Source organism: Herpailurus yagouaroundi, unplaced genomic scaffold, assembly GCF_014898765.1.
Source record: "Herpailurus yagouaroundi ecotype Mexico unplaced genomic scaffold, PumYag 140, whole genome shotgun sequence".
NCBI classification, from domain to species: Eukaryota; Metazoa; Chordata; class Mammalia; order Carnivora; family Felidae; genus Herpailurus; species Herpailurus yagouaroundi.
This window is the reverse complement of record NW_024412395.1, coordinates 85,839,546-85,857,802: the sequence shown is the minus strand read 5'-3', so window position 1 is coordinate 85,857,802 and position 18,257 is coordinate 85,839,546. Positions and strand designations below refer to the sequence as shown.

The 18,257-nt window shown below is 43.9% G+C and overlaps 1 long non-coding RNA gene across 5 annotated transcripts in view; it reads left to right on the top strand.

The window, feature by feature from the left end:
- Positions 1 to 17,029, top strand: part of LOC121030975 (uncharacterized) — a 76,781-nt gene extending 59,752 nt beyond the window's left edge. For 3 of the 5 annotated variants that reach the window (XR_005790488.1, XR_005790490.1, XR_005790487.1), the window contains exons 2-4: positions 7,940 to 8,024; positions 8,534 to 8,644; positions 10,486 to 11,340. This is a non-coding gene — a long non-coding RNA (uncharacterized LOC121030975). The other 2 variants (XR_005790489.1, XR_005790491.1) reach the window with 2 other exon arrangements.
- Positions 17,030 to 18,257: the final 1,228 nt, after the last annotated feature.

The window sequence follows — 18,257 nt, the reverse complement described above, 5'->3', positions numbered from 1 at the left end:
GTGCCGGGCCTGCACCCACAGACTGTGAGATCATGACCTGAGCCGAAGTCGGACGCCCAACCGACTGAGCCACCCAAGCGCCCCAAAGGACCGGCTTTCTTAAACGAACTTAATTTCTACAGCATCCTGTTATTTGCTGGCCAGGAATTGGGAAACCTTGAGTCAGTCCTATATCAGAATTCTGTGTTGGAAAGGGCAGATCATTAACTAAAACCTACCAGTTCACGACTGGGGACACCTGGTTAGGATTTAGGATTGTAGACTGTGGAGTGGGCAACAAAGGAAAACACGCCTGCACAGAAGGGGAAAGGAACAGGCTGCATTCAGGCTGGAGTACTGACTATGTCACCGACTCAGCATGCCCGGTGCAGGAATATTCCACACAACCCAGCTGGTCCCTCCTTTTTCCTTGAGCTCTCTCTGAGGTTCACGGGCACATGAGATCATGTGGCACCTGTCAATAACCTTCTCTCTGCATGTCACTTCTACTTGAAAGATAGGATCATGTGACTGAAAGAAAAAAGAGCAGGACCTAAATGTGGAGTCTCAGCATTTGGTTTTAGCCAGAAGATAAGAAAGCTAAAGCAGTAACTTGGGTTCAGATGCCTGGGTGGCTCAGTCAGTTAAGCATCTGACTTGGGCTCTTGTCGCGATCTCACAACTCAGGGATTCGAGCCCCGTGTCAGGCTCTGTGCTGACGGCTCAGAGCCTGGAGTCTGCTTTGGATTCTGTGTCTCCCTCTCTCTCTGACCCTCGCCTGCTTGCTCTCTCTTTCTCTCTCTCACAAATAAATAAACATAAACATCAAAAAAAAAAAAAGTATGCTGGGTTCAGTCAAGTCAATCAGCACAAGATGCTAGAACCTTGGTCGTGGTTGTATGGCTCAATCTGGAGCACACGTGTTCCAGTGATAAATGTCATGTGGGGAAGGAAAAAAGTTTTCCTCTACTTTCTTAGGATCCCTGGTTGGGTCTGAGAATTAAAGTGACAAAGACAGATAAATGGGAGAAAAGCAAACATATTTAGTTAACATCAATTTTATGCGACACAAGAGCCTTCATAAGGAGATGAAGGCCTTCAGAAATGGTTAAAATTGAGTGTTTCTATGGTAGGTTAGATGAGGAATGAAGAGTCATGGAAAGATATGATAAGGCAAAGGGTAGGAGCTCAATGGCGTAAACTGTGGGAAACTTGGCAAGGTCTGTTGGTTTGGGTTCTTTTCAGTGTCCCTCCATCTTGGGAGACGAGGACACTCCTTTCCTCCACTTATAGGGAGGGCACCTCTCATGTGATGCTCTTATGTGTGACCTCTTTCAGGGGGGACGAGGAAGTTAGAGAGTCCCTCCTACACCTGCTGTATCTTGAACTCCTATAGCTTAAATATATCGAACAGACCAAGGTGCGTATTTTAGGGTAGCACATCCAGAACGCCATCAGTCACGATGCGAAACAAAGCAGTCAGTCCTCAGAATCATTACCCACTCCCTCACATCTATAGCCATGTATTGATCACACTTGTTTTCCATTCATAATTGTCCATGACTCATTATTTCCCATGATACATCCATATCCATCCCGTTAGCCCCTTTGGATCTATTTGTTGGCTGGATCAATTCTTGTTAGGACTTTAGGTTAATAGTCAGAGCAGGACGGAAGGAGAGCATTGGGGCAGGAGTTTATTCACGCCTCCTGTGGCTGACTAGATGGGCACGCCACCCCCCTCACCTTTCCTATGTCATTCATTCTTCACTCTCTGGCACTGTCTTTGTTTCCCATGCCCCTCCTCCTGTTTTCCTGTTCCTTACAGGAGGCAAAGGGGGTCTGAACGACACAGCCGGGGTGAGAGAGGGCAAATGTTTGCCTCATGCTAAGCAGCTACCCCTTCTCTCCATGTCCTCACTAATGAACAGCCAAGAAATGAACAGATGAAGGATGAGAAGTGGAGGAATAAAGACAGAAAAGTCCAAAGGTGTGTGGGAGGCCTGGAGAGCAGGGGAGCTGAAGGCAGGGATTTAAGATCTAGAGCAGGGATGACACTGGGTTTGCCTTGAGCAGCTGCCCCCTCTCTCTGGCCTCAGCTGTAAACTCAGGGGCCAGCCTCGATGGGCTCTAGGTCTGCCCAGGTACGACCCGGGAAGCCGTGGTTTGCAACGGGAAACTCCCGTAGCACACTTTTTTTTTTTTTTTAATTTTTTTTTTTTAACATTTATTTATTTTTGAGACAGAGAGAGACAGAGCATGAATGGGGGAGGGTCAGAGAGAGAGAGGGAGACACAGAATCTGAAACAGGCTCCAGGCTCCGAGCTGTCAGCACAGAGCCTGACGCGGGGCTCAAACTCACGGACCGCGAGATCATGACCTGAGCCGAAGTCGGCCACTTAACCGACTGGGCCACCCAGGCGCCCCCCCGTAGCACACTTTTAAGATTAACTTATTAAAAAGAAAGCTGCCTGTGATCTGTATATTTCTACTCCATTATCAGTGCAGTTGTATATGAGTGACTTATTTGAACCAATGTAAAAAAGAAAAAAAAAAGCACCAAAAGGCAGAAAAATGAAACAGGAGATGATACTACCAGACTCATTCTGGTAAGTGAGTAATTTGTTTATTCCTTCGGTACTTGGGGTTGCCACTAAATCTGGACTGGAGAAGCCAGTAAATATTTTTAATGTGACAAGAATATCAGAGCATTCTGTGCAAGGCACACTTTGTTGCTCCAAGTTTTATTTCTTTTTTTTATCATTAGCCATAACCTTTTGGGGCCTGATCTCAACCAAGAGCCACATGCAATCCTGAGAAGGGTCAGAGGCCAGCTAAAGCCACCGCCACGTGCTGGGCCATCTGCCAGCAATTCATGTGACAGTGGTCAGGTCCCTCCAGTATGTTGCAGATTTGTGACACAATTCAAGGATATTTGTTTTTATTGTGGTGTTACCATATATATCTTGGGCTGATCATGGGGAGGGGTTCAAAACCTCTTTAGACCCATACACCCTTTCCACCCAGCTGATACCATTTGCTTTGTGCATTTTGATCCACCTGCTAGCAAGTGTATTCTCTTCTCTCCAATGCATTAAGTAAATACACACACACACACACACACACACACACACACACACACCCATCTGCCCATCGTTGTGAAAACCTAATAAAAATAATAGCAAAGAAAGGCAGGGTTTATTTAATTTGGGTTAGACGTGAGCAACATTGATTTCCTTGTCTCAAGACAGCTCATATCTTGCAGAGGTTCTATAAAACTCCTAAAAGGCAAAGTAAAGCTGGAGAGGTTCCCTTAGCGACTCCTACCTGGCACACAGAGAGTTAAACTTAAGGGGGAAAAAAAAATTGAAATGCAATCCTGGCTCGTGTTACCCATTAGCTGGGTATATTGACCAAACTTATAGTCAGATAATGCAAACAATAACAAAGTTATTGATTGAAGAGATGTCAGGCAAATAGGTACTTATTATGATGCTGCTGATAAGCTCGGGGTCTCCCTCACGTGACAGTGACAGAGGCCTATTGATTCTGCAGTTGGTCATCCGTGGCTTCCAGCTGACACGGAATCTGCAGGCTGCTTCCACACGCAGGAGCTAGACTTCCTTAGCGTGGCGGGGTGGGGGGCGGGCGGGGGGCGAGATCACCTAAGAGAATGCCACCAAACTCTGGCTGTGGGGAAAGGAAGGGGTGACTCTACACCAAAAAGGAGCCCGTGAGCAAAACCTTGCAGTGCCAGCGGGTCACAGAACACTGTGGGGCCGTGTCCTCCGTGGGCCACCTCCCTCCCCCGCGACCGGAGAGCACACACAAGGGCAGGTCCTTAAGCAGCTGTCACTAGCGCTGAGCTCTGAGCTGACCAGTAGGGGTGCGGAAGACAGATGAGACCCACAGACCCTCCCCACTGAAAACCAAATGTATCACCTCTCCAGCACATCTGCTCCCCAACCTGGGCCTTCCAGTTGGCAGGGAAATCTGGCCAGACGTTCTATTATTGCTTCTCCCAGCATGTGATCAGCCTGAGGCATTCATGGTTGATTGTCTAAATTTTAGATGTGAACCAGCAAAACACCATCTCTCTTAGCGCTTTTAGTATTAGCCGATTATATGGCTGTGGAAGAGATGGAATAATACTCATTAGTTTTTTGGATGGCCTCGCAAGAAAAGGATGCTTGGTGCCTGCCAAACAGAACTGGTGATTGTTTTGACACTTGAGGGTGTGAGGGAGAGAGGGAAGCTGGTGTGGGAGTGTAGCGTAGAGGATGAGACGAGGAGGGGGTTATTTATTTCTTACTTTCCCATAGATGAGTCCGTAGATGATTTGCTGGTCTCATATGTAACGGAACAAAACACTTTGTGTTCATCATAACTGGTTCTTCTTCATGCAGAATGACACCAAGGTATGGGATATTTACGCAAAGGTTGTGCTCTAGGAAGGAAGAGGAATTTCATTCATTCATTCATTCATTCATTCATTCATTCATTCATTCAGTAGATATCTACTGAGGGTCTACCATGTGCCCGGCTTGGTACACAGAGCTGGTTAGAGCAGTTGAACAAGGTAGCCAGTCCCTGCCCCTTGTTGGTTTCCATCTGATGAAGGGGGGGTGGGGGAGGAGGTGGGAAGCGGTGTAGACACAGGTGGTGCGCAAACACATTTAATTACTATTTTGGGAGATTTAGGTTGTTTCCAATTTTCTTGCTCCCCTAAATAACGATGGACCCCTTTTGGGGGTCTTGGAGTCTTCTGTGGGAAAACCGATATGGGTTTTAAAGTCACTCCCTTTCTGAATTGGGATGTCCAGCCTTACAGATGTTGTTTTTTGAGACTTCTTTCTTGGAGTTATGTTTCAAAGCTTCCTTTTAATATCCTCAGTCCTTTGAGGGTGAATCTAATTTGACTTTTAGAAATAGTCAAGCATCATCTGGCCTTACATCTGGTGAACGTGGCGAGGATGAATCATCACCATCTTCTTTTGTTGTTAAGAATGTGTGGCTATAAAGTAATGCGACTGATTTTGGGGTCGCGGGTAAGGCCTTTAAAAACACTCTAGAAGCAACCCAGGGGAGGACTTCTAAAGTGTTTTCAGCACCGGCAGCATCTTTGCTATAGGGAAATGGAACAGACTGCACGCGGGCTTTGACGTCAGAGTGTCCCGGGTCTTGCCTGGATTCCTGTGCTTCCTCCCTGTGAAGCCAGGTACTTGGCCCCCTATATGCCTCAAGTTGATCATTTGCAAAATGAAGCTAATTTTATCCATCACACAGACTTATGATGAGCGTTAAATAACATAAAATAACTACCAGTAAAGCATCTGGTACAGTGCCTGGCCTATGGCAGTTGTTATTATCGATAATTCGTGAAGCACTTCCCAGAAGGAATACATTGAAGGGAACTACTTTTTTTCACCCCCCGCTTAAAACTGTAACTTCCAACATTTTGTAAAAGATATCAACTCCATGCTCAGGATAGTCGGATATTATCCGCTTGCTGCCCCAGATCCGCCCTCTCCTTTTTTCCAACCTGCTCTGTATCCTGTGTGGACTGCATTGGGCAGACCCGAGTTCCCCAGATTCTGGATGGATTCAGACGAGGGTGGCATTGACAGGCAGGCAGGAGAAGAGAGTGGGGTGTTCATCTGCCCAGCTCGCTTTCCCAGAAGGTGCAGCCTTCTCCCCGAGGCCACAACTCTCAGGTCCCAGCCCCGCTGGGCGGCTCCCTCCCCCTCTCACCTAGGGCAGGTGACGGTTCTGAAATGCTAACCCCAAGGTGCTTCACCGTCCTTGTGGGTTTCTCTTAACCCTACCCACACTCACAAATAAACTCTTCATTAACTAACTCTTCCTTAAGTTACCCTAGCTGGATCGCTGACTGATACACATAGTTAGTTTCTGGTTTTGGTCCAGTCAAGCCCTAAGGTTGCGATTAAAGTGATTTGATTGTGCTGATTGTGTCTGGAAAGAGAATAGGATCTTATAAATTTTGAGCTATGCAAAAAGCAGAATTTCTCAGAGATGCTGAGAGCAGTCTTCAGAAATGCATACGCCTGACGCTGTTTGCTTTCTAGGCAAACCGTGGGATCTCCCTCTTCCCTCTGTCCTCCAGTAACGTTACACATGTCTTCATGTTAAGTGCTTGCATTGTCTTATTCTGACAATAAGGAGCACTCAGAATAAGTAATGCTCCTCAGTGAGTCACAAATGGAATCCGTGTCAGCCAGTGTCGTGAAATGGATCTATAACTGGCTTTTTGTCCCTCAATTTGAGATGATCTAATTCAATTTCTATGATTTATAGCTTGGGAGAAGACACTTTCTGTCCCCCTCCCGAACTTTCATTCTGTTTCTTATTCCCAAATTTCCCGGGATGTGAAGGGAATTCATTTCTGAAGGCAAACGAGCCTGTTACCACAGCCTACTGCTAATGATTGTCATTTTGGTTTACTATTGCTGTTAACACAGGAGATGTGAAGTGTCACCAAAACCAATCTGCGTCTCTGCTATGGAGATGAAATTTCTTTTGTAGGGCAAACACACAAGTTTTTTGAGAAGTTGACTGTGCAAATCACGAGGACAGTGTAATGGCTGGTCTGGTTGCCGACATGAACTAATTTTTTTTAAAAGATTTTTATTTTTTTAAATGTTTATTTTTGAGACACACACACACACACACACACACACACACACACATACAGAGTGCAAACAAGGGAGGGGCAGAGAGAGAGGGAGACACAGAGTCTGAAACAGGTTCGAGTCTGAGCTGTCCGCACAGAGCCCGACGCGGGGCCCGGACCCATGAACCAGTGAGATCGTGACCTGAGCTGAAGTCGGATGCTCAACTGACTGAGCCACCCAGGCGCCCCAACCAACGTGAACTAATTTAAGGATGAGCGGAGGGCTCTGGTAGCTTCTGTAGTGGCCACTGCCCAGCCTGCATCCTTCTACAAGGCTGGCACATTATCTCCAGCTTCCCTTTCTCCAAGGAATTGCCCGGGGCCAACAGGAGCCGCCCGGACAGGAGGCGACTGTCCTCTCCAGCCATCCTGTGGTAGATGATTGACATGATGGCACAGAAGGCAAAACTCCTTGCCTAAAGGGCTGCACCTCGGCCGGGGCCTCCCTTCTTTCGCTCTTCCCTACTCTGTCCCTTTCACCTTCTGACAGTTTTCTCTTTTGAGTACATCCTCAGTAAATCATGCACCCCCTTGAATTCCCATCTCAGGCTCTGCTTCAGGAAGCCTGGCCCTTCTCCTGATCTTAGGGCTGGAGAAATGGTAAGTGTGAGAGGTGGAGAGAGAAAGGTGCTCTTCCTCTGTGGTGCACGCAGTGGATTTGACAGCCGCTGCTTCTCAGATGCTCTTGGGATAAATAGATGCCATTTTGATGACCGCATATGACACGTCAGTGGACCAAACAGTTGTTTGAGCTCTGACTCTCACCGGGAGTTGAGAAGACTTTAAACATCCTGACCTTCAACTGTCTCTGGATAGCTTATGTCACCAAAATTCTTGAGTCAGAGACACTGGTTGCCACTTGCTCTGCTGAGAGCATTTGGCCAGATCTTTCGTCCATGAGACTTTGGTTGTGGTCCTAGGTCCCTGGTATTTTTGATGATTTGCCAACATGGCCTTGGACTATCTGGGAACTCCTTGCTCTTCCTTTTTGGAAAGTGCCCTCTCCCTTCCTTTTTGCCAAATCGAGCCCCTCATCACACAGAAGCCTAAATCAATCTCTGAGGGACCCTGTCTCTCTGGCCACTCTGGGCACTACTGTATCCCGCTGACGTTCATGAAGCCTAATTCCACAGAGCTGTACTCAGATTGAAGGCACCTGTACCCTTCTTTTAAAAAAAAAATTAAAAAAATTGTGTGGTATAACGTACATAAAAGACATACATCTCAAGCATGCAGGTGGCTGAATTTTTACATGTGTATTTTCCCCAGAAACTGCCACCTGGATCAAGATCTAGAACGTTTCCAGCGCCCCATGCTCCTTCTCAGTCTATTATCATCTACCCGCCAGTAAGAGGTAAGCACTCTTCTGACTTCTAATTACAGACTAGGTGCGGCATTCTTGGACTTCATATAGAATGGAATCATGCAGTATGTATTCCTTTGTGTCTGGCCTCCTTCACTCATTGTTATGCTTATGAGAGCCACCTACTGTTTGTTCTTTTGTTTACACCTTTTCTTGTTGCATGTTTTAATATTCTGTATGTTTTTGCCCTGTTTCCCCTTTTATCTTGCATACTTCTTGAAGTATAGGCTGTATCTTTTATGTATTTCCTATATGAGCATATCGTGGACGTTTACAAATATTCCCTGGGTGAATGCTGACTGATTCCTGTTCATAGGGTACTTAGTGAAAGCAAGCTTTTGTCTTCTCTTCCTGTTGTATGTGTAGTTGAAATGGTTATGTCTGGGGCTGCAGCATGTTTTACTGTGAAGTAACAACAGTAATAAATATTTATAGGACCTGTATCCAAGGCGTCTATAGTGACTTGCAGTTTCTAAGTTCATCTTTTCATTTTCTCATAGAGCTTGGCAGGAAAGCCACCGAGGTCATTCTGCTGAAGGGGGGAGGCTAAGATGTGCTGAGGTGAAGTCTCCGACCCCGAGTCCTGGCGGACCTTAGTGGCAAAACTGAAGGTCTAACCTAGTTTTAGCTCATTCTCTCTCTTGGATTCAATCCCATGTTTCTCTCATCCCTGTTCCCAAGGAAAGAGATGCATTAGTACAACCACAAATATTAGTAGAGGTTTAACGTTTTGGAATCCTGTCATTATAGGAGTTATGTTACTGCTTCATTCTATGTGTGTGTGTGTGTGTGGGTGTGTGCGGGGGGGGGGGGCCCCCCCCTTTACTGGCTTGTCTTTAAACTTATTTTGTCCTCTAGCTTTTGTGATACTCTTTAAAGGCATTACTTTAAAATAAATCAGATGTAGGAAGTTACAGATTTACTGACCTGATAAGGGGAGGGGTTAACTGATGCCTCTCCATGGTAAAGGTACCTGATGTTTTCTGTTTCTGGGGAATTCAGTACACTGGGGACCACCGTTCAAGAGAGGACAGAGTGCTGACCAGCTTCTTGCCACATCTTTTTTGGCCACAATCTTTCTTTGTTTCCTGTGGATCGCATGTCCTCTTTATAATAGAAATGAGTGGGGAATAGGATTCATTCGATAAGAAGAAGAGTGATGCCCCCCTTGGCTAGATATTTGAAGTCCTTTATTGCTATTTGATCCACAAACACACGCAATAGTAGATAACATCCAGCGGGCACTGGCCAGCTACGGAAATTTGAGAGTTTTCAGAGAACTTGCAAGACTAAAGTCAAATCTATTTTCCCCTTTTTTGTCTTAAATTTCAATTTCATTTTCATTCATGTCGTTTGATCTGTGGTCTGTTGTGAAGGGAGGAAAAACACTTTTTCCTTCTACCTTTCTGGGTTTTCAGCTGGGGCCCCCATAACAACGGAGAGACGAATATTTGTTTAATATTTTACTATAAGTTTCATGTGACACGGGAGCATTCATAAGGAGATGAAGACCTAAAGAAAGGGCTGGCCCTCAGTGTTTTTATGCTATAGGTTTGATAAAGAATTGAAAGTTATGGGGAAATGTGATAGGACAAAGGGGTACGAGCTAAAGTTAGTAAACGGAGGGAAACTTAGCAAGGCCTGTTTGTTAAGATTCCTGGTCTTGGAAGACAAGGTTGTTCATTTCTTCCGGGGATAAGGAGGGTGCCTCTCAACTGAGAATCGTCATTTTTTAAATTTTTGTTCATTTTTTTCAGATGGGGGAGGGGCAGAGGGCAAGAGCATCTTTTTTTTTTTTATTTTAAAATTTTATTTAAATCCAAGTTAGTTAACATAAGATGTAATAATGATTTCAGGAGTAGACTTTAGTGATTTATCACTTACATATACTACCCAGTGCTCGTCCCCAAAAATGGCCTCCTTAGTGCCCATCACCCATTTAGTCCCTCCCTTCCCCCACCCCTCCAGCCACCCTTAGTTTGTTCTCTGTACTTAAGAGAGAGAGAGAGGGGGCGGGTGGAATCTTAGGCAAGCTCCATGCTCAGCATGGAGCCTGATGTGGGGCTCAGTCCCACGACTCTGGGATCATAACCTGAGCCGAAATCAAGAGTTGGATGCTCAACCGACTGAGCCACGCAGGCGCCCCAACCTAGGGTCTTATCACCTGCTTTAGGGGAGAAGGGGGAAGTTAGTGAATCCTTCCTACACTCGGTGTTTCTCAGATTCCTTTAGCTTAAGATATTCAACATGCTGAGGTGCCGTATTTTGGGGCAGTATGTCCTGAACCCCATCATTTGGTACATTAAAAATCTCTTGATATCATCAGTATTTCATTACTTGTTGACAAATGGACTGAAATGGGAATTTATCCCAATTTCTAGCTTCTGTCTGTTTTTTTTAATCAGCCTAAAATCATGCCTGGGATAATTGTAATTTTCTTCTTAACTTCTAGGGTGATTTAACAAGAAGCTTTACGAACAACAATACATATTAATGGCAAATGGGCTCCCAGTATTGAGATCTGTTTAAGTGTTTTTGATTCTTTAAGCTCACATAATGAAGGTACTGACCTAACAAATAAATAACTGTTCTTGGAAGAAAACCCCACATCAGAGTAAATATTAACAAAGGACCTGGTTATGGCACTCATTGAACTTCAGGTAATTATGTTCTTTATTTTGAAAAAAAGTTCAAAATGCCGCATAGATGCTCAGTCCAGGAAGGAAAGGCTTTACAATTTACATTGTTCATGGGATGCTGTGACAATAAACAGAATTGCTCTTCTGGAAGCATCTGTTAAGCCAATTACATGGCAAATTTTCAAGTTCTAGAATGGGTAGGTTTGCAATTGGTGAAAACTTTGATAACCAAGAGAAGACAGGATCTAGAGAAGAAAGCAGGTGATAAACAGAATCCTGATGGTGTCTATGTTTTAATGCAACCTGGAAATTAGACACTTTTACATGCAATATTTTTTTTTCACATAACAGTTCCCAAATAAACAGTTAAAGTGGTTCTAGGTGATTAAAGCAATATAGAAGATTAGTTTTGTTATGTATAATCACCTTTGCTTCTCCTTTATTGATGAAAAGAACTCTTCTCAGCGGGTTGTGTTATCTATTTTAGATGTTGCCTGATCTTGTTTTTTAAATGTAAATCAGCTTTTTAATCTTTTTTTATGTAAATTTGATAGCCCGTACCAGCAATTATTCTGCTTTGTTGCAGCTCCCTCTTTAGAACTGTCTCTGTTTTATGTTTAATTGTCCTAATTGTCCAAATTTGAATAAACCTGGAGAACAGCAATGGAGATCATTACTTGTTTTTAAATTTACAAAAAGGTTTAAGCACTCCTTCTTGAACTTCCCTTTAATTCTTTACACTGTTAATTATGATCTGGGAGATTGGAAAACCTTGTTATTGTCCCCAGAGCTGCTACTCCAAATTATAGGTTTGTTTATTTTTGTTTTACTACTTTATATCAGACTTCTCCTTCTTGTGAACATGATAAAAAGCTCATCAGAGAAAATTTAGATTCACTTTTTAATCAGTGCAGGATTTTAGCAAGGGGGTATCTACACGAAGATACGCATTATGCATTTTTAGAAGTTGGAGCCCGTAACTATAGTCCAGGAAAGGGAATTCATCCATTTCATATCCATCTATCATTCATCCATCCATCCATCTATCTTTCCACCACCCACCCATCTATCCACCCACGTAGCCATCCAACTAGCCATCAACTTATGGAGGGCTTGAACTGGATGACACATCAATTCAATGAGATTATGTTCTGATTTAATAATTTTTAGCAAATGAGTAGATTAGATTCTAGGTCAAAACTGAATTTTTAAGTTGATTTATTGCATAACTTAATTGGAGAACACAAAAACAAAAGAAGGAAACCTACAGGAGTCTTATCTCTGTTCACTGAGGTTCTTTGCAGCTTGGGGTTTTATGCTTTGATTCAGATCAAGGCGGCCTTGGTGCGGAGACAGAGCAGTCGATTGAGCAGTTGAGCCTGAGACACTGTGTGTCTGATCGATCTGTGGCCAGCCCACCTATGTCCGATATGTTTCTGTCCCATGCACCTATGTCCTGTATGACGTCTCTCACTGGGACTCTTTCCTACCACCACTCTAAAGAGAAGCCACTTTCTCGGGTTTAGAGATGCTTGGATTAAGCAATGAGGTATGTTGATTTCTGGTCAATCTCACATGCCAGTTAGTGGGTTCAGATGTCAGTGAGAGAAATGTTTCATGTCATATAAGCTGTCACATATAGCTACACAGATAAGTAACTTGACTGGTTTTTGTGGCCAGATCTCTTCAGGATTGCCTAAAGAGACAGCACTGCCATGACTTGAGCAAGTCACCGAAAACTTCTAAGGTTAATTTTCTGTCCTGTGAGGCCAGGGGTAGGAATAATTCTCAGGGGTGCAATAGAAGGAGAACAGACAAGCGCCAGTGTTTTAAAGAAGCTCCATTATCATACACAAGGTCAGATCAAATGAAAATGAAATGTTCTCTCGCAGCATCCCTGAGTTTCGGCAAGTGAATTCTAGTCATGCTTTGTATTCACAGACAGGAAATGTCTATTCAGAAGGAATGAATAATAGATAACTACTTTCTTTGCTTTACACCTAGTTATAATTCTACAACTAACATAATATTAAATGAGTTCCCTTCCTCCCAGTGATGTTTCATATTCGAGTTACATACCGTAACCTCAGAACTCAACAGCGTGAAAAATCAAACAGCTGGGGAAAAATGCATCTTTAATTTTCCCACCAATTTACCACCCCCTGCCCTCTTGCTCCAGATTATCTGCCCAGTTCTTAGGCAAATGCTGTGTTCTCAGTCCCTCTATTCTCATAAAGATGATGGACCCCAGCCAGTCTTAGTTCCAGCTTTTCAGATCCCATTTTTATTTGCTGGGGTTTAAAAGCAAGGTTTACTTTCACTGTGGCACGTTAAATACCTCATTTGCTGAATCATACCTCGAATAAATTCAACAAAATTGTTTTTGCAATTGCAAAAACAGTAGTGCTCATTTTTAGTGTTATATAGCTCATGAGTAATAATTTATGTTTGGTAAAAAAAAAAGTAATAAGGACCTAGGATGGGGTATAAGAATTGTAAACTATGTTGTTCTACACAGTATATTAATAGTAAGAATAAAGGGAACCAGAATCAAAGAATGACATAACGTTGGGAAGAAATCATAGACATAGTTTTATTGACTGTTCATTGAAGAAGTGAGGGGACAACAGTTCGGAGAGATGAAGTGACTTGTTCAAGGTCACACAGCTGGTTAGCTCCAGAATTGGCCCAAAACCTCAAAGTTTTTGGCTCCTGGTCCAGCACACTCTCCATCACAACATGCAGCCTCTTAGTTTGTTGGTTTTGGGTCAGAAATATAATTAACACAGGGCAGGAAGCCTAGATTATGAAAAAGTTGGAGGGGAATCTAATGAAAACCAAGCTTTGTGAAAGTCGACCTGTTTTGTGATATATTCATGGTGTCTGACTGCATTTGGAGTTTGGCGAGTGTCTCTTCTTTCCTCTTTGACCTGCTGGTCCTCTTCCTAAACTGGTGATTTAAGGGTCTACAGAGAGTACACAAATTCTTGCCGAGTGGTCAAAGTAATACAATACTAAATAACAAGAAACAAACATGCACCGAGAAAGTAAAAAAAAAAAATCAAAAATACTGAAGAGAGTACTATAGGAATAAAAGTAGCACTTCTGTGGGGCGCCGGGGAGGCTCAGTCGGTTGAGTATTGGACTCTAGATTTTGGCTCGGGTCATGGTCTCAGGGGTAGTGAGATCGAGCCCTGTGTCTGAGTCCATGCCGAGCACGGAGCCTGCTTGGGACTCTGTCTCTCCCTCTCTCTCTGCCCCTCCCCTGCTCACGCGTGCTCTCTGGCTCTCTCTCTCTGAAAATAAATAAACTTGAAAAAAAAGCAGTACTGTTGTAAGAATTCTGATATGAGGTGAAAAGCAGTGGATGGGGAACCCTCGTTCTGTAGGTTTAGTTGTGATTAATAAGGAAAAGTAGTATTTGGTATTGAAAGGGAGTGGAGTATACCACCTCAGAATGGACCCCTTTAATTTTTTTCTTTTAACGTTTATTTTTTGAGACAGAGAGAGACAGAGCATGATCAGGGGAGGGGCAGAGAGAGAGAGAGAGAGGGAGACACAGAATCTGAAACAGGCTCCAGGCTCTGAGCTGTCAGCACAGAGCCCGACGCGGGGCTCGAACTCACGGACGTGAGATCATGACCTGAGCCGAAGTCGGACGCTTAACCGACCGAGCCACCCAGGCGCCCCAGAATGGACCCCTTTAGCATGTGGATTACTTTGAACTGAAGGCAGTCGAGAGCCAGTAGACTCAGGAAAAACTTCTACCTATCCCTTACCAGCCTTAATTAATTAATTAATTAATTAATGTTTATGTTTATTTTTATTCAAGTTCGTTAACATACAGTATGGTCTTGGCTTCAGGAGTAGAACCCAGTGATTCATCGCTTACATATCACACCTAGTGCTCATTCTGAAAAGTGCCCTCCTCGATGCCCATCATCCATTGAACCCATCCCCCCCACTCCCCCCGCCCCCCACAGCCCCACCAACCCTCAGTTTGTTCTCTGTATTCAAGAGCCTCTTATGGTTTGCCTCCCTCTCTGGTTTTATCTTATTTTGCCTTCCTTTCCCCTATGTTCGTCTGCTGTGTTTCCCAAATTCCGCTTATGAGTGAGATCATGTGATATCTGTCTTTCTCTGACTCCTCTCGCTTCGCATAATACCCTCTAGTTTCATCCGTGTTGTGGCAAGTGGCAAGATTTCATTCTTTTTCATTGTTGAGTATAAAGAAGATACGGTGTATATATATATATATACGATGGAATACTACTTGGCCTTAAAGAATTTAGATAGGCGTCCGGGCTCAGAAAGAGAGCTATTACCAGAGATAGCATTTTTTCTTGAAAGACCTACCTGCATGGCAGGGAAAACATCTGATTACTGAACATGGGCTCTTGTTATCTTCCTGTGAGTTGCCCCCCTCCATACACACTTGGAAGCCCCAGACCCCTATCACATTCCTTAGCTCAGGATGGCACATAAGCCTCAATTCTCTGACTGCCACTGAGTCTCATATCTTTGGAGGGTTTTGTTTGTACAGAATTACATTTAGGTTCTTTTGGTTGTTGTTGTTGTTGTTAACTTGTCTTATATTGACTTAATTATTTAGACCAGCCAAGGAACCTAGACTATACTGTCAAATGATAATATAAAGTATGGCTGCTTGAAAACCAAAATAATATGGACACAAAAGGGGTGGGGTTTAAGATTCTGATGCAGACCCATTGGCCCCACAGAGATGCAACAGAGATCTGAAGGATTGTAAATTAACAACAATCCCACATAGACTCCTATATCCTATTTAAATATATATGCATCTATATACACACACACATAAGTATGTTTATGCATATAATGTATATGCGTGTATGATGCATGTGGGTTTGGTTTCCATTCTGCAGGGTGGAATTCTTTAGTTATATGTGAAAACCCATTGATAAAGAACATCCCCAGGAATTGCTTGAGATGCCAAGTGGGCCTCCTTAACAATTACAGTCAAGATACTGAGAGAGGAAGGCTAGAAAAGTAGCACCTCTTCCAGAATGGCTCATTCCTCCCAGGTAGGGACTTCCATTACCCCTCTCTCCACCCCTACCTAGTAATAGCCAGTGTCTTCTCACAAGGTCCTGGGCTACTGAATTTTCTGTCTTGATAGACACTCTTGAAGAAGCTTCTATGCTTCTATCAGTCAGCATCTGTGTGAAAATTATCTTCCTATATCTCTCTTCAGAGGTGTGATTTTGTGAAGAGAGAGATGATGAGGCTGTTATCTGGCCCTGGTGACACAATCTCTCACGGGATCGCCTCAGTTAAGTCACTCTATCAGAGTGAGGAGACTAGAAGTTTTAAGTCCTCCTAGACATGATCATTCTTTTTTTTTTTTTACACATGATTATTCTTTTGGTTATTGACTGATATTACCAATTCCAGTTGATAACAGAATGCCATCATTCTATTTTAATATGTATTTCAAATTGACATTTATATATTATTTTTTTATGTATTTTTATTTACTTTAACTTCTATTGACTTAATTTTTTGCATTCCTTATCCTAAGGAGTTCCTTCATGATATCTAGTTACCTGGGAGGTTGAATTTTATTTGGAATGCTGATTGGTGAGCACAGAGTAAAATTTGCCTTGGGAAGATATTTAAGTAAACTCTGAAAAGCCAGATGAAATATCTCTACTTCAAACTGAATACATCGCTGTGACACCACAGAATGGAATCCCCAAATTCAGTACCTTTTCCATCAAAAGTATGAGTTCCTTTGGAGTAGAGAAAGTGATAAGGAACGAATCTGATGAGCTATATGTGATGGGCGGAATGGCCTCCAAAGGTGTCCAAGCCCTGCTCCCTGGAATGTGTTTCCTTGCATGATAAAAGGGGCTTTGCATCTGCAATTATGGTTATGGATGTGGATAATCCAGGTGGGCCCTTCGAAGCAGAGAACGGTCTCTGGTTGGAGTCAAAGATATACAGTGAAATAGGAGGCAGGAGAGGGAATCCAAGAGAGAGGCTCCAAGTGTGAGAAGGGCATCAAAGTGCTGTTACCCGCCCTGAGCATAGGGAGACACCTGCCGGGGCGAAGAGAGGTCTCTAGGAGTTGATGGCAGCTCCTGGCTGACAGCAGGCGAGCAAACAGGGACTTCAATCCTACAACCGCAAGGAATGAAATTCTGACAACTGAAAAAGCTTGGAAGTAGATTCTTCCCCAGAGCCTCCAGAAAAGAAGGCAGCTCTTGATTCTGCCTTGTGAGACCTGGAGCAGAGAAAACCCTTGAGCCCTGCTGTGCCCACACTTCTGACCCACGAGAAGTTACAAAATAATAAATGAATGTTATTTTAAGCCTGGAGATGTGTGGCAATTTGTTATTGTAGCAAGAGAAAACCAAAACACTGTGTTAGTATGTTCAAGTTCAGTCTAAGAAAATAATCTGAGAAAAACAACACAGTTGTGTGTGTGAACCGCGCGGGCGGGGGGGGGCGCGAGGGAATTGGAAGGACAAGGACAGTAAAAGACCAGGTAAGGTCATTCAAATACCAACTGTTATTTGTAAGATAATGAAAAGCAAACATCTGGTTCTTTGCATAATTTTGATCAAAGGAACATAATATGTTTTGCACACGTTTGGAGGAAAACCAGCTGCATTAAGATTTTCATCAGGGAAGAACTAATGTCAACCTGGGATCCAGGATGATGAACCTCTCCCTGTGTGATAATGACAAGGAGGTGAATGTACAAATCTAATTTGGGCAAGTAAGTGAGCAGTCACAGAGTGCCCAGCAGAAGATACAGGCCACCTCAGGGAGCCTGGGTGGCTCAGTCAGTTGAGTGTCTGACTCTCGACTTCGGATCAGGTCATGATCTCACGGTTGTGAGGTCGAGCCCTGTATTAGGCTCTGCGCTGAGTGTGGAGTCTGCTTGGGATTCCCTCTCTCTCTCTCTCTCTCTCTGCCCCTCCCCCTCAAAATAAATAAATAAGTTTAAGAAAAAAGAAGGTATAGGTCACCTCAGTCCACATACTGGGTGGAAACCAGGGTGAAGTCAAAAGAAAGAGGGGAAAGAGAAGGACTTTTCTCGGGGCGCACTTTTCGTGCGCATCTGTCACTTTCAGTTGACAGACTTCTGCTGGCCCTTCCTGTTGGCTCCAGGCTTGGACATCTGAAACAGGGCTGGCCCATCCACGGATTGCTTCCTATCTTGCCATAGAGATTGGCTCCAGATGTGACCAAAAGGTAGCCCAGAGAGCACCAGGACCTTCTCTGGGACTGAGGTGAAGGCGCTGCTCTGTGCTGGTGTCGCTAACTAGGTGGGATAGATTCTCAGATTGCTGGTTTCCTCTGGTCCCCCATGTGAGGAAGGCGTATCTGGGAGTGAAGTCAGCGCAGACCGAGTAGGACAGAGATGATGGAACAAAGCACACACCACTAGGTCCAGTGCAATCTCTGCACTGTGCCAACTTTCTCAGTCGCTTGGCTTAAAGTAATCGGAGGTGGATTTTTGTCCCTTGGTATAGAAAGGGTCGTAACAAAACTGTCTCGTTTTACCGTGTCAGAGCAGATGACTTGCAAATCTCAT